Source organism: Saccopteryx bilineata, chromosome 3 (genome assembly GCF_036850765.1).
Source record: "Saccopteryx bilineata isolate mSacBil1 chromosome 3, mSacBil1_pri_phased_curated, whole genome shotgun sequence".
NCBI classification, from domain to species: Eukaryota; Metazoa; Chordata; class Mammalia; order Chiroptera; family Emballonuridae; genus Saccopteryx; species Saccopteryx bilineata.
The window spans coordinates 274013631-274031241 of record NC_089492.1 but is presented as its reverse complement, the minus strand read 5'-3'; positions in this window follow the sequence as shown (position 1 = coordinate 274031241).

Sequence of the window (17611 nt, the reverse complement as noted above, 5' to 3'; positions counted from 1 at the left end):
TGGAGATGAGGCTCAACAGAAACAGAAGTGGGCAGTGATGATGACAGGGAGGAGAGATGACAGCAGGGACAAGAACCAGCAGAGACAAGAGCAGGCAAGCTAGAAGGATCTGGAGTGAGACAGAGGAAACATCAGGAATCTCACAGAGGAGAGAGCAGGAGGCAACAAACACGTCTTCCTCCTCCTGTCCCATTTCTGATCCCCTCATCCTGGGACTCTTCTCTAATCCAGACAAAATTTTGAGGCCACAACAGGACAAGAGATCATTCATGCTTGTAAAACTTGACTAGATATTAAAAAAAAAAAAAAAAAAAGCTGCCAGGAAGCAGCTTTTTAAGCCAAGCAATGTCATTATTCTTGTGAGCAGAAGAAAGTGAGAAGAAAGTGCAGCCCCCTCAGGGCCTCACGCAAATCCTGCCCTGTCTGTGTTGCACAGTGTGTAGCCCAATGTGGCCCAGCCCCAAGCAGTCATCAAACTCAACCCCAGCCAGGCCATCCAGATGGCCTGAAACATACAAGGACATCTTAAACCCTCCCCTGTGGGTCAGGGGTGTATTACTGGTGTTTCTCTGCCAGCTCAGCCCCTGGCATGCAGCCCCTGGCTGCTACTCACCTTCACTGTGGCACCCTCACTTCCTATAATAGTTATTTGCTCACATCACTTTCCCTTATGTGACTGTGAGTATCTCAAGCACAGGGACCACTATCCTTTTTTTTTTTTTTTTTACAGGGACAGAGAGAGAGTCGTAAAAAGGGATAGATAGATAGATAGATAGATAGGGGCAGACAGACAGGAATGAAGAGAAATGAGAAGCATCAATCATCAGTTTTTTGTTGCGACACCTTAGTTGTTCATTGATTGCTTTCTCATATGTGCCTTGACCGTGGGCCTTCAGCAGACCAAGTGACTCCTTGCTCGAGCCAGCGACCTTGGGTCCAAACTGGTGAGCTTTTTGCTCAAGCCAGATGAGCCCGCGCTCAAGCTGGCGACCTCGGGGTCTCGGACCTGTGTCCTCCACATCCCAGTTCAACACTCTATCCACTGCGCCACCACCTGGTCAGGCAATCTACTCATTTTTGTTTCTCATATAGAAACAGGTTTTTTTAGGTGCCCAGCGTTTGGAGCTTTCCCCTCATGAGTCTGGAGGGAAGCAGAAAGCACCCTCACCATAAAAACCAAAAGAACACATGCTTAATTCCAACCTACTAGCCCCAGCCCACGACGCAGGCACATAACATGTGCTGGGTCAGTTGGAGGCCCCGACCCATACTATGGACAGAAGTGTGGCCCTGAGGTAGCAGTGCAGTGGAGACTCCACTCGGTAAATGGTGCTGCATCAGCTTGCAGAGCAGCAGAGGGGAAAAGGGGGTTCAGGGTGGGTTGCAGAGTCCTCTCTGGGCTGGTCCTGGGGTGTGTAGTCTTGGAGCTCCCAGCCTCCCTTGATGCAGCCTATTATCCAAACCTGGCTCTGCTAGCTTCCCCAACATCTTTTAAATGAATTTCTTTTCTATAGCTTACAACCAAGAATCCTGCATTATACATGCCCAGGATAAAAGATGAAGCAACAGGGTTCAGGTTGGAACATTCCAAGCATCAGAGTAGATAACTACCTTTGTAAACAGCTTACTATGTGCCTGGCACTGTACTAGGAGTTTCATAAGCTTTATCTTATTTAATTTTCACTATAAGCTATTGTGGTTGATCTTATTATCTATATGATGAAGGAATAGAGGCCCAGAGAGAGTAAACAACTCACCCAGAGTCACACAGCAAGTAGCCAAGAGATTTTTAGTGTCCACCCTCCTATCTACTGTCCCTTGGCAATGTCAGCCCAGCCCCTTGCACCCCTCATGCTCTCTCTTCCAATCTGCTGTTCCCAGTGCCCACACCACCTCCCAGCCTTTCCCCTGTTCCCCAGTTGCCCTCATATCCTTCAGATTAATGGAGGAACTCCTCCCACAGCATCCCTTGCAAACCCCCAAACCTCCACTTCTCAAATAGTAGAGCCCTCTCAGGCCATAGCCTGCCTCCCTAAGCCTTGTTGGAATCACAGGGGCAAGGGTCTTACTGGGAACCCATGGGAGCCCCCCCCCAATCTGAGACACACACACCTTGGCTTCTCTGCCAGCTCCACCCCCTCCTGGCATCAAGGTCTGCTCCCAGCTCTCAGAAAAGTCTGTACAACCTCTCGGTTAGAGACAAAAAGGGAAATGGCCTTGGAGATTTCCAGGTCTATCATCCCCGAGAGGCTGGATTGCGAATGTCCTAAGAGGTGGGCTCAGGACAGCCCCTCAAGTTCCACCCAAAATAGCCTCTTCCTGACAACCCTTTCCTTGCTACCATCTCCTGGGCCCTGCCAGGTCCTATGATGTCATTAGCCTAACTGTGATGTCACTATGTTCCACATCCACTGGGGGTTAGCACAGAGGGGGGCCGTGGCCTCCTTCCTGGGAATCTGGGAGCTTCCTGGAGCCAGAAAAAACCCAGGTCAGGGCAAGATCTTGGTGACCAGAGGGAGCTTGGGAAGTGCTCGTGGAGGGAAAGCAGGGTTGAAGGCCTTCAGGGGTGAATGGGAGTCACTAGGGAAGCCTTTGAAAAAAAGTAGCATCTGGAGTTGTGGAACAAGAGCCTCCGTTCAGGGGTAATATGCAGAGTGGTTAAGAATATTAGCTCTGCTGGATTTAATCCTAGCTCTGTGACCTTATGGCAAGTCATTAACTTCTCTGTGCTTCCTTTCTCATCTATCAAATGGGGATAATCATAGTTTTTGCCTCACAGGGTCCTTTTGAAGATTCCTTAAGATAATTCACATAAAGCTGTGGTCCAAAGCAAGCACTTGACAAATGCAATGCTGGGTAGGCAAATAGCTGCAAGTCAGCTTCCTAAAAGTGTTAAAATTGCCTGGCCTGTGGTGGCACAGTGGACAGAGAGTATCAACCTGAGATGCTGAGATTGCCAGATAGAAACCCCGGGCTTGCTTGGTCAAGGTACGTACGAGAAACAACTACTATGAGTAGATGCTTCCTGCTCCCTCCACCCTTGTCTCTCTCTTCTCTCTAAAACAATAAACAAATTCTTTTTTAAAGAAGTGAAAATAAGGCCCTGGCCTGTTGGCTCAGTGGTAGAGCATCGGCCTGGCGTGCAGGAGTCCCGGGTTTGATTCCTGGCCAGGGCACACAGAAGCGCCCTTCTGCTTCTCCACCTCTCCCCCTCTCCTTCCTCTCTGTCTCTCTCTTCCCCTCCCGCAGCCAAGGCTCCATTGGAGCAAAGTTGGCCCAGGCACTGAAGATGGCTCTGTGGCCTCTGCCTCAGGCACTAGAATGGCTCTGGTTGCGACAGAGCGACGCCCCAGATGGGCAGAGTATCGCCCCCTGGTGGGCGTGCTGGGTGGATCCCAGTCGGGCGCATGCGGGAGTCTGTCTGCCTCCCCATTTCCAACTTCAGAAAAATACACACACAAAAAAAGTAAAAATAATAAAAATATAACAAAGTGTTAAGATTGTGACGGATGTTTCTGGTTCACTTTGGAAGACCAGAATTTGGGCAGCACACTTGGAGAGATGAGCTACATTCAGTTTTGTTCATTAACGCCTGGCTGGAGATGCTGCTCTCTCATCCAATGCAGTCTTCGCCAGTCTACACACCACAGTAATAATAATCGGTCTAGGCAGTCAGCCCTCACCATGTGCCCGGAACCTTGCTAAGTATTTCGATATGCTTTATTTAACTCAGTCAACAAATGACCCCTGCGAGATGGATGCAATTATTCATGTTTTACAGGCAAGAAAACTGACACTTAGAGAGGGAAGTAACCTGCTCAAGGTCACATGGCAACAGTTCGGTTGTGAAATCCTCAGAGGGAAAAAAAGAGCTCAGGGAAGAATTTATAGGTGGAAGGGCACCTATGAAGAAGTAAAAAGGGCCCTAAATGTGGTATAGTAGAGCCTGGATTCCCTTCAGGAGCCAAAGGACCCCCAGAAAAATCAAGATGGACAGAGGTCCAAGTTAAGGACTGGGAAACAAGCTATAGAACTAGCATTTGGCATCCTGCAAACACTCCAAGAACCTTTCATTCATTCATGCACTTATTCACTCACATACTTCTTGATTGCCAACTATGTTGCAGGCATTGGACTAGTTGCTGGGAATATAGCCCATAGGAACATGACCTAGACCTTGGCATTTACAATCCAGTTATCAGAAGGCTTGCTGGGTGTTGCTGAAAGAGAAAACAGTATGCAACCATCAGGGCTTATTATTTTAGGGTGAGGGTTCAGGAAGCAAAGTAGAACCAAGAGTTTCAGGCTGGATGGTGCAGTAAGAAAGGGAAGAAATGGGACTATAGGCAGAAACCTTACTTCCTCTTTGGAAACCTCAAAAACTCCCCAATCCATAACCACTGCTACCTCTAACCTTGAGGCCAGCTCAGTGTTTGGGTCCTGGAGCTCTGTTGCATGGATACTTTTGAAGGGCACCAGGGAAGGAGTCCAGGAGGGGGTCTGGGCCCATCATTGGTCCAGAGGGTTAAGCAGCTGTAGGTGGAATGTGACTCTGAGAGGAAAGGGTTGAGGGTGGGGAGCTCACCCCGTCCACATCCACGGTGCTCTCACCTCATTTTGTTCTGTGGTTGACACCTCCCACCCTCTGCCTGACACCCACTTTATCTCATCTCCTCGGACAGCACAGCTGCCAGTCTGTCAGGTGTAATGAGTTGGACGTTGGCTTCACACCCTAGGGTGGGGAGATCCTGAGATAGGGTGCGCCAGCTCTCACATTTGCAGAAGGAGCCTCGGGACTCTTGCATCTTCCCCAGCACCCACCTATGACCTTCCAGTTTTTCTGTGGACAAATTTGAAGATATATCTTAAAATGAATTCTGAGGTCATCCCACCCATCCTCTCATCACTCATCCCCACCCATGCTAAGAGGATAGGAGATAAAAAGAGGTCACAAGCTGGGATTCAAGTCCACTGGAGTTGATATCCTCTTAACTGCCATGCAACACTGCATTTGTGTACATGGGTGCCCCCTCCAGCCTTGTGTGAAATAGGCTGAAGCCCGCCTATATGTCCGCCATTAGAGGAGTGTTAAATATTATGTGTGGCCATGCAACAGAGTACTCCGCAGCCAGGAAGAAACAAAAAGTAAATTTATTAAGTACCTCCTATATGCCAAACCTCTTTACAATCATCTCATCTAATTTTCCTCAAAATCTTCCAAGGTAACAATTATTAATGTCCACATTTTATAGGTGAGCAAACAAACAGTAAAGTAACCAGGAAGCATCAACTCAAACACTACGGTGGCCATGCAGTTAACATAAAGTGGTCCAGGAATAAATACAATCGGTACCCGACAGTCAGCCTTAGTGTCAGGATTCACAGGGAAGGATGTCGAGCGAGGCAGACCAGAGACCAGGGGCCATTTGCCATGATCAGCATAATTAGGGGCCAGTGTTGGCAGATTCTGACTATTCTAGAGAATTTTAAAATCAGGATTTTTATGTGAAATCTCTAGATTTTATTCAAAATTGGTTCAAATGTTTTAAAATAGCATGCCCACCAATCAGGACAGATCTGTGGGCCAGATTCAGCTGCCTCAGCCTAAGGTCCCAGAGGCCCAGGACTTTCTATGTTTCCAGCTGTCTCCAAAAGATAAAACCCAGCCCTGACCAGGGGCTCAGTAGATACAGCATTGCCTCAGCATGCCGAGGGATTAAGTTTGATCCTCAGGCAGGGCACATACAAGAAGCAATCGATGAATACACAACTAAATAGAACAACTAAGTGGAACGAGTTGGTATTTCTCTTTCCCTTCCCTTCTCTCTCTCTTCCTTCTCCTCTCTCTCTCTCTTAAATCAATGGAAAAAAATTTTAATTGATTCTTATTTTGAATAGATAATAAACATTGAGTATCACATGCTACCACTTCTCGGCCTTTTGGCTAAGATCAAGTGTGGAGTATCGCATGCTGAAATGATAAGACAAATTGCAAAACATAGTAAAATTATCAAATATATTTTTATTTACTGACTTATTGATTTATTTTATTTTAATGTTTATTTTATTGATCTGAGAGAGAGAGGAAGGGAAAAAGAGAGACAGGAACATCAGTCTGTTCCTGTATGTGCCCTGACCAGGGATTGAACTGGCAACCTCTGTGCTTCAGGACTATACTCTAACCAGCTGAGCTATCTGGCCAGGGCTATTGATTGATTTTTTTTTTAGAGAGAAAAGAAGAGGGACAGAGAGCAAGAGAAACATCAATTTGTTTTTCCACTCATTCATGCATCCATTGGCTGACCCCTGTATGCGCCCTGACCAGAGAACAAACCAGCAACCCTGGAGTATCGAGATGATGCTCCAACCAACTGAACTACCTGGCCAGGGTTCAAATATTTTAAATGCAACTCAATATGTGGTTGGTAAATACATTAATATGAAATTGAAGAAATATCTGTTGAAATAAAGCATTGCATTTATGCATTGAAGGATAGTTTATGAACCTTGTAAAAATATATATACACGTATGTATTTTCTTTTTTTTTTAGCAAGAGAGAGAAACAGAGAGAGAGAGACAGGGATGGACAGGCTGAAAGGGAGAAAGATGAAAAGCATCAGATCTTCGTTATGGTACCTTAGTTGTTCATTAATTGCTTTCTCATATGTGCCTTGACCGGGGGGCTCCAGCCAAGCCAGTAACCCCTTGCTCAAGCCAGCGACCTTGGACTCAAGCCAGAGACTTTGGGCTTCAAGCCAGCAACTTTTGGGCTCAAGCCAGTGACCATGGAGATTGTGTCTATGACCTCACACTCAAGCTGGCAACCCCCACACTCAAGCCAGAGACCTCGAGGTTTCGAACCTGGGTCCTTTGCGTCCCAAGCAGACACTCACTGTGCCACCACATGACCAGGCTGAACATTATAGGAATTCTTTTCTTTTTTGTGTGTGTGGAAGAGACAGAGAGAGTCAGAGAGAGGAATAGATAGGTACAGACAGACAGGAAGAGAGAGAGATGAGAAACATCAATTCTTCGTTGCGGTTCCTTAGTTGTTCATTGATTGATTTCTCATATGTGCCTTGAGCGGGGGGCCACAGCAGACTGAGTGACCCCTTGCTCGAGCCAGCGAGCTTGGGCTCAAGTTTGTGAGCCTTGCTCAAACCAGATGAGCTCACGCTCAAGCTGGTGACCTCGGGATCTCGAACCTGAGTCCTCCACATCCCAGTCCGACACTCTATCCCCTGCGCCACCGCCTGGTCAGGCAGGAATTCTGATGTATTAGTTCAGGTCCTCTGAGAAGCAAATGTCAAGAGAGGATTAGATGTGAAAGGGATTTATTGGGGAAAATACCTGTGAGGGAAAATGGGCAAGGAGCTTGCAGACAATGGTGCAGGTGAGGCCCCATGGCGGACAGAGGAAGGAATGAAGGTTGGGCAGGAAAAGTCTTTCTTTTATTTTCTTTTTTTTTAAGTGAGAGGAGGGGAAATAGTGAGAGAGACTCCCACATGCGCCTGGACCAGGATCCACCCATCAACTCCTGTCTGGAGCTGATGCTCACAACCAAGTTATTTTTTTTTCTAATAATTTTATTTTTTTTAATGGGGCGACATCAATAAATCAGGATACATATATTCAAAGATAACAAGTCCAGGTTATCTTGTCGTTCAATTATGTTGCATACCCATCACCCAAAGTCAGATTGACCTCTGTCACCTTCTATCTAGTTTTCTTTGTGCCCCTCCCCCTCCCCCTTTTCCTCTCCCTTTCCTCCCTCTCCCCATAACCACCACACTCTTATCAATGTCTCTTAGTTTCACTTTTATGTCCCTCCTACGTATGGAATAATGCAGTTCCTGACAACCAAGTTATTTTTAGCACCTGAGGCTGATGCTCGAACCAACCCACCAACGGAGCTATCCTCAGTGCCCAGGGCCATACTCGGACCAATCAAGCCTCTGGCTGCAGGAGGAGAAGAGAGAGAAAAGGGGGTGAAGGAGGGGAAGAAAAGCAGATGTTTGCTTCTTCTGTGTGCCCTCACCAGGAATCGAACCTGGGATATCCATACACAGGGCGGACACTCTATCCACTGAGGCACCAGCCAGGGTCAAGAAAAGTCTTAGGCTCTACAATTCTAAGAAAGTTTCAGCAGAGCTAACGCAAATTCCTCTGTCCAAAACTGCCCATTAGAGGACCCCATCAGCTCCTGGGATGACCCTGCACTCTTGTCCTTGCTTGCTCAGACACTGCCTGGGAGTAAGCCATGGGCAGTGTGGCCGCAGAGAGAACGTGGTGATGAATTTCAGCCATTACAGTTGGGCACACACAACAGTTGGGTATGATATATCATTTATTAAAGGTAATAATTATGTCACAATAAGACCAATCATAGAAATGCATTTAGTTTTTATTATACATTATAGTCATCTAATAAATTTTATCAGAAATGTGTTTCTAGACTATTTCATGAAGTCTCAGGATACATTTTGGGAAATTCTGGATTCCATGAATTCCTAAACAAGGGAAAATCTAGATTGTGGAAAGACACAGGGCAGAGCTGGGGCATCTGAATCTAGCCCAATTCTGTCACCAACTTACTCTAGGAGCTTCTTCAGGTCACTTCTTTGGTTTCCACACCTTAAAATGGGTGCAAGGAAGACGGACTCCTATGTGTCTCTGGACAGTGCCTTAGAGACAGACCCTTGGGCAGAAGATTCTATGGCTATGTGGCTGCTTTTTTAAAAAATGTATTGATTAATTTTAGAGAGGAAGAGAGAGAAACATCAATTTTTTTGTCCCACTTATTTATGGATTCATTGGTTTATTCTTGTATGTGTCCTGACTGGGATGAAACCCACAACCGTGGTATATCAGGATGATGATCCAACTGAACTACTAGGCCAATGTGGCTGCTTTTGTGACATTAAAGCCTGCTGGTCCTGAGCTCCCTACCTTGGGCACACTTGGCTGTTTCAAGCAGGACCCTTGTTCTCTACCACTCTCTACTGCTGGCTTCTCCTGAGCTGGATCAGCTTCTGGTCTTGTGGTTTCCCTCTGTCAGCTGTTAGCAGCTGTGGGTGCTAGGAGGTGGGGAGGTATTGGGAGGGGGCTGTGGTAAGCAGGGGGAAGGTGTCACCTTCTAAAATAATCCCTGAGGGGAGTCTGGTTGCCACTCTCACCATCACTCGGTTTCCAGGAAACCCCCAGAGGCTGAGTGAATGGGGGGGAGGCTTTTATGAAATGTATCCCAGTGCAAGATCACAAGGCTTCCTGGATATATGCGGGACAAGCCAAGGGTCTGAAAGTCCAAGCAGACTTGGAAGGGGATCAGGGAGTAGAAGGAAGAGGAGGGAGCAAGGTTAGTGGGGAGAAGGTCAGAGTATGAGACCTCCAAGAGCGGGAGCTATGTCTCCCCCATCTGACTTGAGGTTGCTTGATGGTTGTGCCCTGGTCTCCCCTTGAGATGATGAAGCTCCACAGGGTGGGCTCTGTGTCTTGCATTAGATCAGGAGTTTCATGGGGAGTCTCCGAAATGCAGCCTCGTCCATCAGTCTTCCCAAGTCCAGCACAAAGCTTCCTTTCATCTCCCAGAAGTGTGCCTCTATTGGTGCCCACTGCCCATTATCTGCCCCCCCCCACCTTCCACCCCGGGATCCTGCCTCACCACCCTCCTTCCAGGGCTGCTTGTTGATTTCCAGCTGCAGCTTTCCCTAGACTTACTGCCTGTCTTTGGCCTCTTCCCCAGCAAAGTTAGGCCAGTTTTTTATGTTTGTTCAATCGGAACCCTTCCCTCCTCTGAAAGGGGCAGAGGCCTTTTGCTAACCTATCAGCAGTGCAGTCCTAACAATTAGCTCGAACTCTTCACAAAACACACCACGCCCAGTAACTAAGAGTGCCCACCACTGGCTGCAGGCAGGCTGCTTGCCAGGCACAGTGCTGCTTTACATCTGTTGTCTCAGGTTATTTCCTCCTTCAAGACTGTCATGACTGCAGTCAGAAGTGGACAATGGTCTTTGCTCTCCTGGCATTTACATCCTCACAACAACTGCGGTGCGTATTATGCACTATTGCTCCCATTTTTTATTACTTAAGGTCACAAAGCCAGTGAGTCGACTCCTTATTCAAGCTGAACTCTTTCTAAGGCCAAAGACTTTTATTTTTTAAATTGATTTCAGTAAGAGAGGAAGAGAGAGAGATAGATAGGAACATTGAGCTGCTCCTGTGTATGCCTGGACTAGGGGTCGAACTGACAACCTTTGTGCTTCAGGATGATACTCTAACCAACCAAGCTATTCAGCCAGGGTGTAAGCCAAAGACTTTTTTTTTTTTCTTTTTTTTTTTTTTTCTGAAGCTGGAAACAGAGAGAGACAGTCAGACAGACTCCCGCATGCGCCCGACCGGGATCCACCTGGCACGCTCACCATGGGGCGACGCTCTGCCCACCAGGGGGCGATGCTCTGCATCCTGGGTGTCGCCATGTTGCGACCAGAGCCACTCCAGCGCCTGAGGCAGAGGCCACAGAGCCATCCCCAGCGCCCGGGCCATCTTTGCTCCAATGGAGCCTTGGCTGCGGGAGGGGAAGAGAGAGACAGAGAGGAAAGCGCGGCAGAGGGGTGGAGAAACAAATGGGCGCTTCTCCTGTGTGCCCTGGCCGGGAATCGAACCCGGGTCCTCCGCACGCTAGGCCGACGCTCTACCGTTGAGCCAACCAGCCAGGGCCTGCCAAAGACTTTTTAAGGAACAAAATATTGGACTCTCTTCAGACTTGAAACTCAAGACTAGGGAGCACGGCTCCTGCAGATCACTTCCAGTTTACAAAACACTTAACTCCTTGAAGAGATGCTGGTCTCAGTGCCGGCCTGGGAAAGTAGATGCGCCTGGAACAGCTCGCGGTGGTGGAAAGCAAGGAAGAGTTCGAAGAGAGTGGAGGACACAGGATGCAGGAACCAGTCTGAAGGGTTCCCACCAGTACAAGTGGGGACCCTTTAACATCAAAATAATTGATAATAATGGATGAAATCCCACATAAAAGTGAGGAGGACTCCATCAGTTTATTTTGATAGAAATAAATGAATGGACAAGGAAAAGCTCTCTAATAAATGTAAAGAGATAATCTAATTTTAAAATCACCATCTGATAACCATCAAAGTAATGATTGATTTAGGCACGAATTAATCAGTGGCCACTAAGATTACTGGGTGGAAGTTTGCGAGAAACGGGATTTTTATATCATCTTAATGTACATCCCTAAAAGATACTTATTCATTACAAAGGGGAAAAATAACTTCACAGTGGAAAAACCTGATACCTCAACCAAGTGATTCAAATTAGACATATAATGGCACAAATTAATATCATATACCTCCTGATATGATGTTCTGAAAAAGTCACATCACTTCTGTGGTATTCTTGTCCAAAGTGCAAAATTTGAATTTAAACATGGGGAAACACAGACAGACCCAAACTGATGGTCAGTCAACAAAATAACTGACCTATTATTTTTTTAAATGTCAGGTCATGAAAGACAAACCAAGAAGCTATTCCACATGAAAGAGATAGAGATTTGAGAATTGAATAGAACGAGTAATCACAGAAAAGCTCAAATAAGGTTTGTAGATTGTATTCTATCATCCTGACTTTGATCATTGTACTATGATTATGATTGAAAATGTCCCTGTAATTTTTAGGAAGCCCACTCTAGGGCATTAGGAATAAAGGGGCATAATGTCAGCAACTTACTCCAAAATAGTTGAGTAAATGTATACAGAGGGAGGGGGAAGAGAGAGAGAATTTAACAATAAAGGAATCTGGGTGAAGGTACAAAGGAATTTTTGCAACTTTTCCATAAATCTGAAATTATCTCAAAATAAAAAATATCAAAAGAGGAGATGGTTGCTTCTCCTGTGTGCCCTGACTGGGAATCGAACCTGGGACGTCTACATGCCAGGCAACTCTCTATCCACTGAGCCACCAGCCAGGATATATTTTTCTTGATAATATTTGTATAGCTGGGTTATATCACACTGTGGATTTTCCAAATCACTTCTGATGGAGGCTCCAACTGGACTGACTATGTCACTCATATTGATTGCAGAAAGGAAGGAAGGAAGGAAGGAAGGAAGGAAGGAAGGAAGGAAGGAAGGAAGGAAGGAAGGAAGGAAGGAAGGAAGGGAGGGAGGGAGGGAGGGAGGGAGGGAGGGAGGGAGGAAGAAAAGATCTCAAACCTTTCAATACAGTGTCCCAGGAAGCCACCACGAATAGCCACTCGCCACAAGGTACAGCTCAAAGATGGAAGAAAACGAGGATCCTCCTGTCTGAACTTCTCACCGTCTTTTCTGTTGTCCTACACTTCTGGGTGAGAAGGGTAGTAGGTTCCACTTCCTCTTTTGGTCTGTCTGCGTCTTCTCCCTCGGATTCTTGGGCACAACAAGCCACATGCTTGGACTTAATGATGGGTGGAGTGCAGGAAGGGAAAGCAGCTGACTGAAAAAAGTTGCACTATCATTTCGAAAGTATTAGCTCCCTTACATATATAATTATATAAATTCATAGGAAAATATTGGCCAGGTTACCAGTCACTTCAATAGCAGCAGGTACTTCTCGGGAGAGAGGTGGGGAGGGGAGAGTGTGGTGTTCACATATGACATGGGTAATGGATGTTTTGGGGGTATTGTGAACATTTATTTTGTGCTTTCAGATATTTTATCCAAAATATCTAATGTTTTATCCAACATTAAAAACTTATTATAATAAAAATATATATATAAAGAGCCTGACCTGTGGTGGCACAGTGGCTTGAGTGTTCACTTGGAATACCAAAGTTGCCGGTTCAAAACCCTGGGCTTGCCTGATCAAGGCACATAGGATAAGCAATCAGTGAACAACTAAAGTGAAGCAACTATGTGCTGATGCTTCTAGCTCCACTCCCTTTCTGTAAAGTCAATAAATGAAATTTTTTTAAAAAAAAAATAAAAGAAGCCTGACCAGGCGGTGGCGCAGTGGATAGAGCATCGGACTGGGATGTGGAGGACCCAGGTTCGAGACCCCAAGGTCGCCAGCTTGAGCGCAGGTTCATCTGGTTTGAGCAAAGCTCACCAGCTTGGACCCAAGGTCGCTGGCTCAAGCAAGGGGTTACTTGGTCTGCTGAAGGCCCGTGGTCAAGGCACATATGAGAAAACAATCAATAAACAACTAAGGTGTCGCAACGAAAAACTGATAATTGATGCTTCTCATCTCTCTCTGTTCCTGTCTGTCTGTCCCTCTCTATCCCTCTTTCTGACTCTCTCTCTGTCTCTGTTTAAAAAAAAAAAAAAGAAAAAGAAAACATTGCCCTGGCCAGCTGGCTCAGGGGTAGAGCATTGGCCAGGTGTGTGGAAGTCCCGGGTTCAATCCCAGGCCAGGCCAGGGCACACAGGAGAAGCACCCATCTGCTTCTCCACCCTTCCCCCTCTCCTTTCTCTCTATCTCTCTCTTCCCCTCTTGCAGCCAAGGCTCCATTGGAGCAAAGTTGGCCTGGGTGCTGAGGATGGCTCCATGGCCTCCACCTCAGGTGCTAGAATGGCTCTAGTTGCAACAGAGCAATGCCCCAGATGGGCAGAGCATCGCCCCCTGGTGGGCATTCCGAGTGGATCCCGTTTGGGTGCATGTGAGAGTCTGTCTCTCTGCCTCCCCACTTCTAACTTCAGGGAAAAAAAAATTCAAAAGAAAACATTTAGCCATCAATTATCTCATTAATTCTTTATGTAGACTTTGAAAGAGAATGTCTATCACATCTTTATTTTACAAATATAGGTACAAGGGTTTAGAGAACTAAGGGTACTTGTTCAGGCGGTAAAATTAATGGTGAAGCAGTATTTGAACCCAGATCTCCAAGCTTCAGATCCAAGGCTCTTCCACGTGAGTCTGGGAGATCAGTATTACCCAGTGTCTGACGAGGATGCATCCCTCTGTCAGGCTTGATCTTTCCTAAGAAAGTACATCATTCAAACCATTCTCACAACCCCCTAGCCGCATCTCGAAATACCTAAGCAGGTCAAGTGCATGTCCTCCCCTTGTTTGTAGCACTCCCTGGGAACGGCTCTGTGGAAGTGCTTCTGAGTCGCAACTAACACACACTCATGGAGTAGACATCAAAGCCACCGAGGCCTCTTTGGAGCTGCTGGATGATGAGGGAATAAACCAATGACAGCAGCACCCACCCAGACCCTTATTTTAGCCTGAATACCCTGGATAGTTCAAGCTGCCTCCTCTTCTGGGGACCAGCTCAGGAGGAGCAGAGGAGGGACAGTTTCAACTTTCTATAGCCCTTTACGTGCTTCTCCACAGGAACCACAGGGCCCCTCTGTCCCCTTGGCATTCTCAATACCCATGGGCCGCCGACCCATGGTAAGAGAGACTGATTAGAGAGAGAGGAAGTGTCCACAGGCCAGTTTAGGGCTGGAGCCAATGGACAAGGTTCTGGAATCCAACTGGGGCAGCAGACCGCGGTCTTACTGGGCCTGGAGATTTTACAGCTCAGGAGGCCCTCTTTAAGAAAAAAAATACAAGAGTAGAAATATAAAATGAATATCCCGAATGAATGTTTATTTTTTTTATTTATTTATTTTTTTTACAGAGACAGAGAGTCAGAGGGGGGGATAGACAGGGACAGACAGACGGGAACGAAGAGAGATAAGAAGCATCAATCATCAGTTTTTCGTTGTGACATCTTAGTTGTTCATTGATTGCTTTCTCATATGTGCCTTGACCACGGGCCTTCAGCAGATCAAGTAACCCCTTGCTCGAACCAGCAACCTTGGTTCCAAGCTGGTGAGCTTTTGCTCAAACCAGATGAACCTGCGCTCAAGCTAGTGAACTTGGGGTCTTGAACCTGGGTCTTCCGCATCCCAGTTCGACGCTCTATCCATTGCGCCACCGCCTGCTCAGGCTAAATCACAAATTTTAAAAGCTGAAAAATACCACAAATATGATAAAACATATTTGGATTAATTAATTGTCTGGCACACCTGTTTACTGCCTTTTAACAGACTAGCTGCTGACATTTCACATTTAAAATTTCCAATGTGATTAAAATACCTCATTTTTGCACATTTTATTTAAAACACGTGTGAGCCTGACTGGTGGTGGTGCAGTGGATAGAGCGTCGACCTGGGATAGGGCTTCCCAGGTTTGAAACCATGACATTGCGTCTTGAGCGTGGGATCGTTGACGCGATCCCATAGTTGATGGCTTGAGCCCAAAGGTCACTAGCTTGAAGCCCAAGGTTGCTGGCTTGAGCCCAAGGTCTCTGGCTTGAGCAAGGGGTCACTGGTTCAGCTGGACCCCCACCACCACCACCGTCAAGGCATGTATGAGAAGCAATCAATGAACAACCAAAGAGCCACAACAATGACTTGATGCTTCTCATCTCTCTCCCTTCCTGTCTCTCTCTCTCTCTCTCTCTCTCTCTCTCTAAAAAAGAACCACAAAAACAAACCAAAAAATATATGTGAGCACAGGACTTGGCTTCCCCCATATCTTTGGGAGGTGCCCTAGAACTTAAGCTAAATCTACCTCTGTTCCATTCTTTCTGGACAAAAGCTTTTGAGTTTAAGAAGGGGATGAACAGGAATTCTCCCTCTCAAGTTTGGTTTTACTGTAGAAAGGCACCAGAGACCTGCTGGCTCTCCTCCCCTTCTCCAAAAAAAAACTGTAATTACCAAAATAACTGAGCCTTGGAAAAAAATGTGAGGGCTCCAGCTGTGTGTGTTCTGCAATAGAAAGGGTTAAACCTTGGCCCAAGTTGAATCAGATATAGGCAGGCTCAGTTCTTTTCCTCTGAAGGGGCCCAAACCTTTCCTGCTTGATTTTATTTTATTTTATTTTATTTTATTTTGTATTTTTCTGAAGTTGGAAACAGGGAGGCAGTCAGACAGACTCCCGCATATGCCCGACCGGGATCCACCAGGCATGCCTACCAGGGGGCGATGCTCTGCCCATCTGGGGCATTGCTCTGTTGCAACCAGGGCCATTCTAGTGCCTGAGGCAGAGGCCATGGAGCCATCCTCAGCGCCCGGTCCAACTTTGCTCCAATGGAGCCCCGGCCAGGGCCTCCCGCCAGATTTTGCATTTGCATTTTGATAACTCTACATCTCTTTTACATCTCTTTTTCGCCTTTGTCACCTGGTCAAGATTTAGGCATCTGTTAAGTCTCCGATTAAAAGTCACTTTTTTGGCCCTGGCCGGTTGGCTCAGCGGTAGAGCGTCGGCCTGGCGTGCGGGGGACCCGGGTTCGATTCCCGGCCAGGGCACATAGGAGAAGCGCCCATTTGCTTCTTCACCCCCCCTTCCTCTCTGTCTCTCTCTTCCCCTCCCGCAGCCAAGGCTCCATTGGAGCAAAGATGGCCCGGGTGCTGGGGATGGCTCCTTGGCCTCTGCCCCAGGCGCTAGAATGGCTCTGGTCGTGGCAGAGCGATGCCCCGAAGGGGCAGAGCATCGCCCCCTGGTGGGCAGAGCACCCCCGCTGGTGGGCATGCCGGGTGGATCCCGGTCGGGCGCATGCCGGAGTCTGTCTGACTGTCTCTCCCTGTTTCCAGCTTCAGAAAAAAAAAAGTCACTTTTTTCCAGATAGAGTCAGAGAGAGGAATAGATAGGGACAGACAGGAACAGAGAGAGATGAGAAGCATCAATCATCAGTTTTTTTTGCAAAATCTTAGTTGTTCATTGATTGCTCTCTCATATGTGCCTTGACCGTGGGGCTACAGCAGACCCAGTAACCTCTTGCTCGAGCCAGCGACCTTGGGTCCAAGCTTGTGATCTTTGCTCAAGCCAGATGAGCCTGCACTCAAGCTGGCGACCTTAGGGTCTCGAACCTGGGTCCTCCGCATTGCAGTCCGACGCTCTATCCACTGTGCCACCGCCTGGTCAGGCTAAAAGCCACTTTTTTTTTTTTTCTGAAGTTCGAATCGGGGAGGCAGTCAGACAGACTCCCGCATGTGCCCGACCGGGATCCACCTGGCATGCCCACCAAGGGGCGATGCTCTGCCCTTCTGGGGCGTCGCTCTGCCACAATCAGAGCCATTCTAGCGCCTGAGGCAGAGGCCACAGAGCCATCCTCAGTGCCCGGGGAAACTTTTGCTCCAATGGAGCCTTGGCTGCGGGAGGGAAAGAGAGAGACAGAGGGGGAGGGGTGGAGAAGCAGATGGACGTTTCTCCTGTGTGCCCTGGCCGGGAATCGAACTGGGGACTCCTGCATGCCAGGCCGATGCTCTACCACTGAGCCAACCGGCCAGGGCCTAAAAGCCACTTTTTAAGAAAGGCTTTGTCTGATCCCTTTCCCTTAAACTAAATCACTATAATTAGTTACTATTCTCTGTAATCCTACCCATCAAGCATCACGAAACTGGGACCTGGTTTGTCTGTCTGTCTGTCTGATCCATGCCTGCATTTTTGCAGTCCGTGGATTAATCAATCGATTAATGTCTGGTGCACAGTGCCTAGCACACAGTGGTACTCAAAACAATATTTTGGAACGAACGAATGAACAAAGAAACTTGGATCTGGTGAGTGAAGTGAAGGAAAATGTGTGTACAGAGCGCCCCCTGCTGGAAACACGGGGTACCAGGGAGTGAGGAC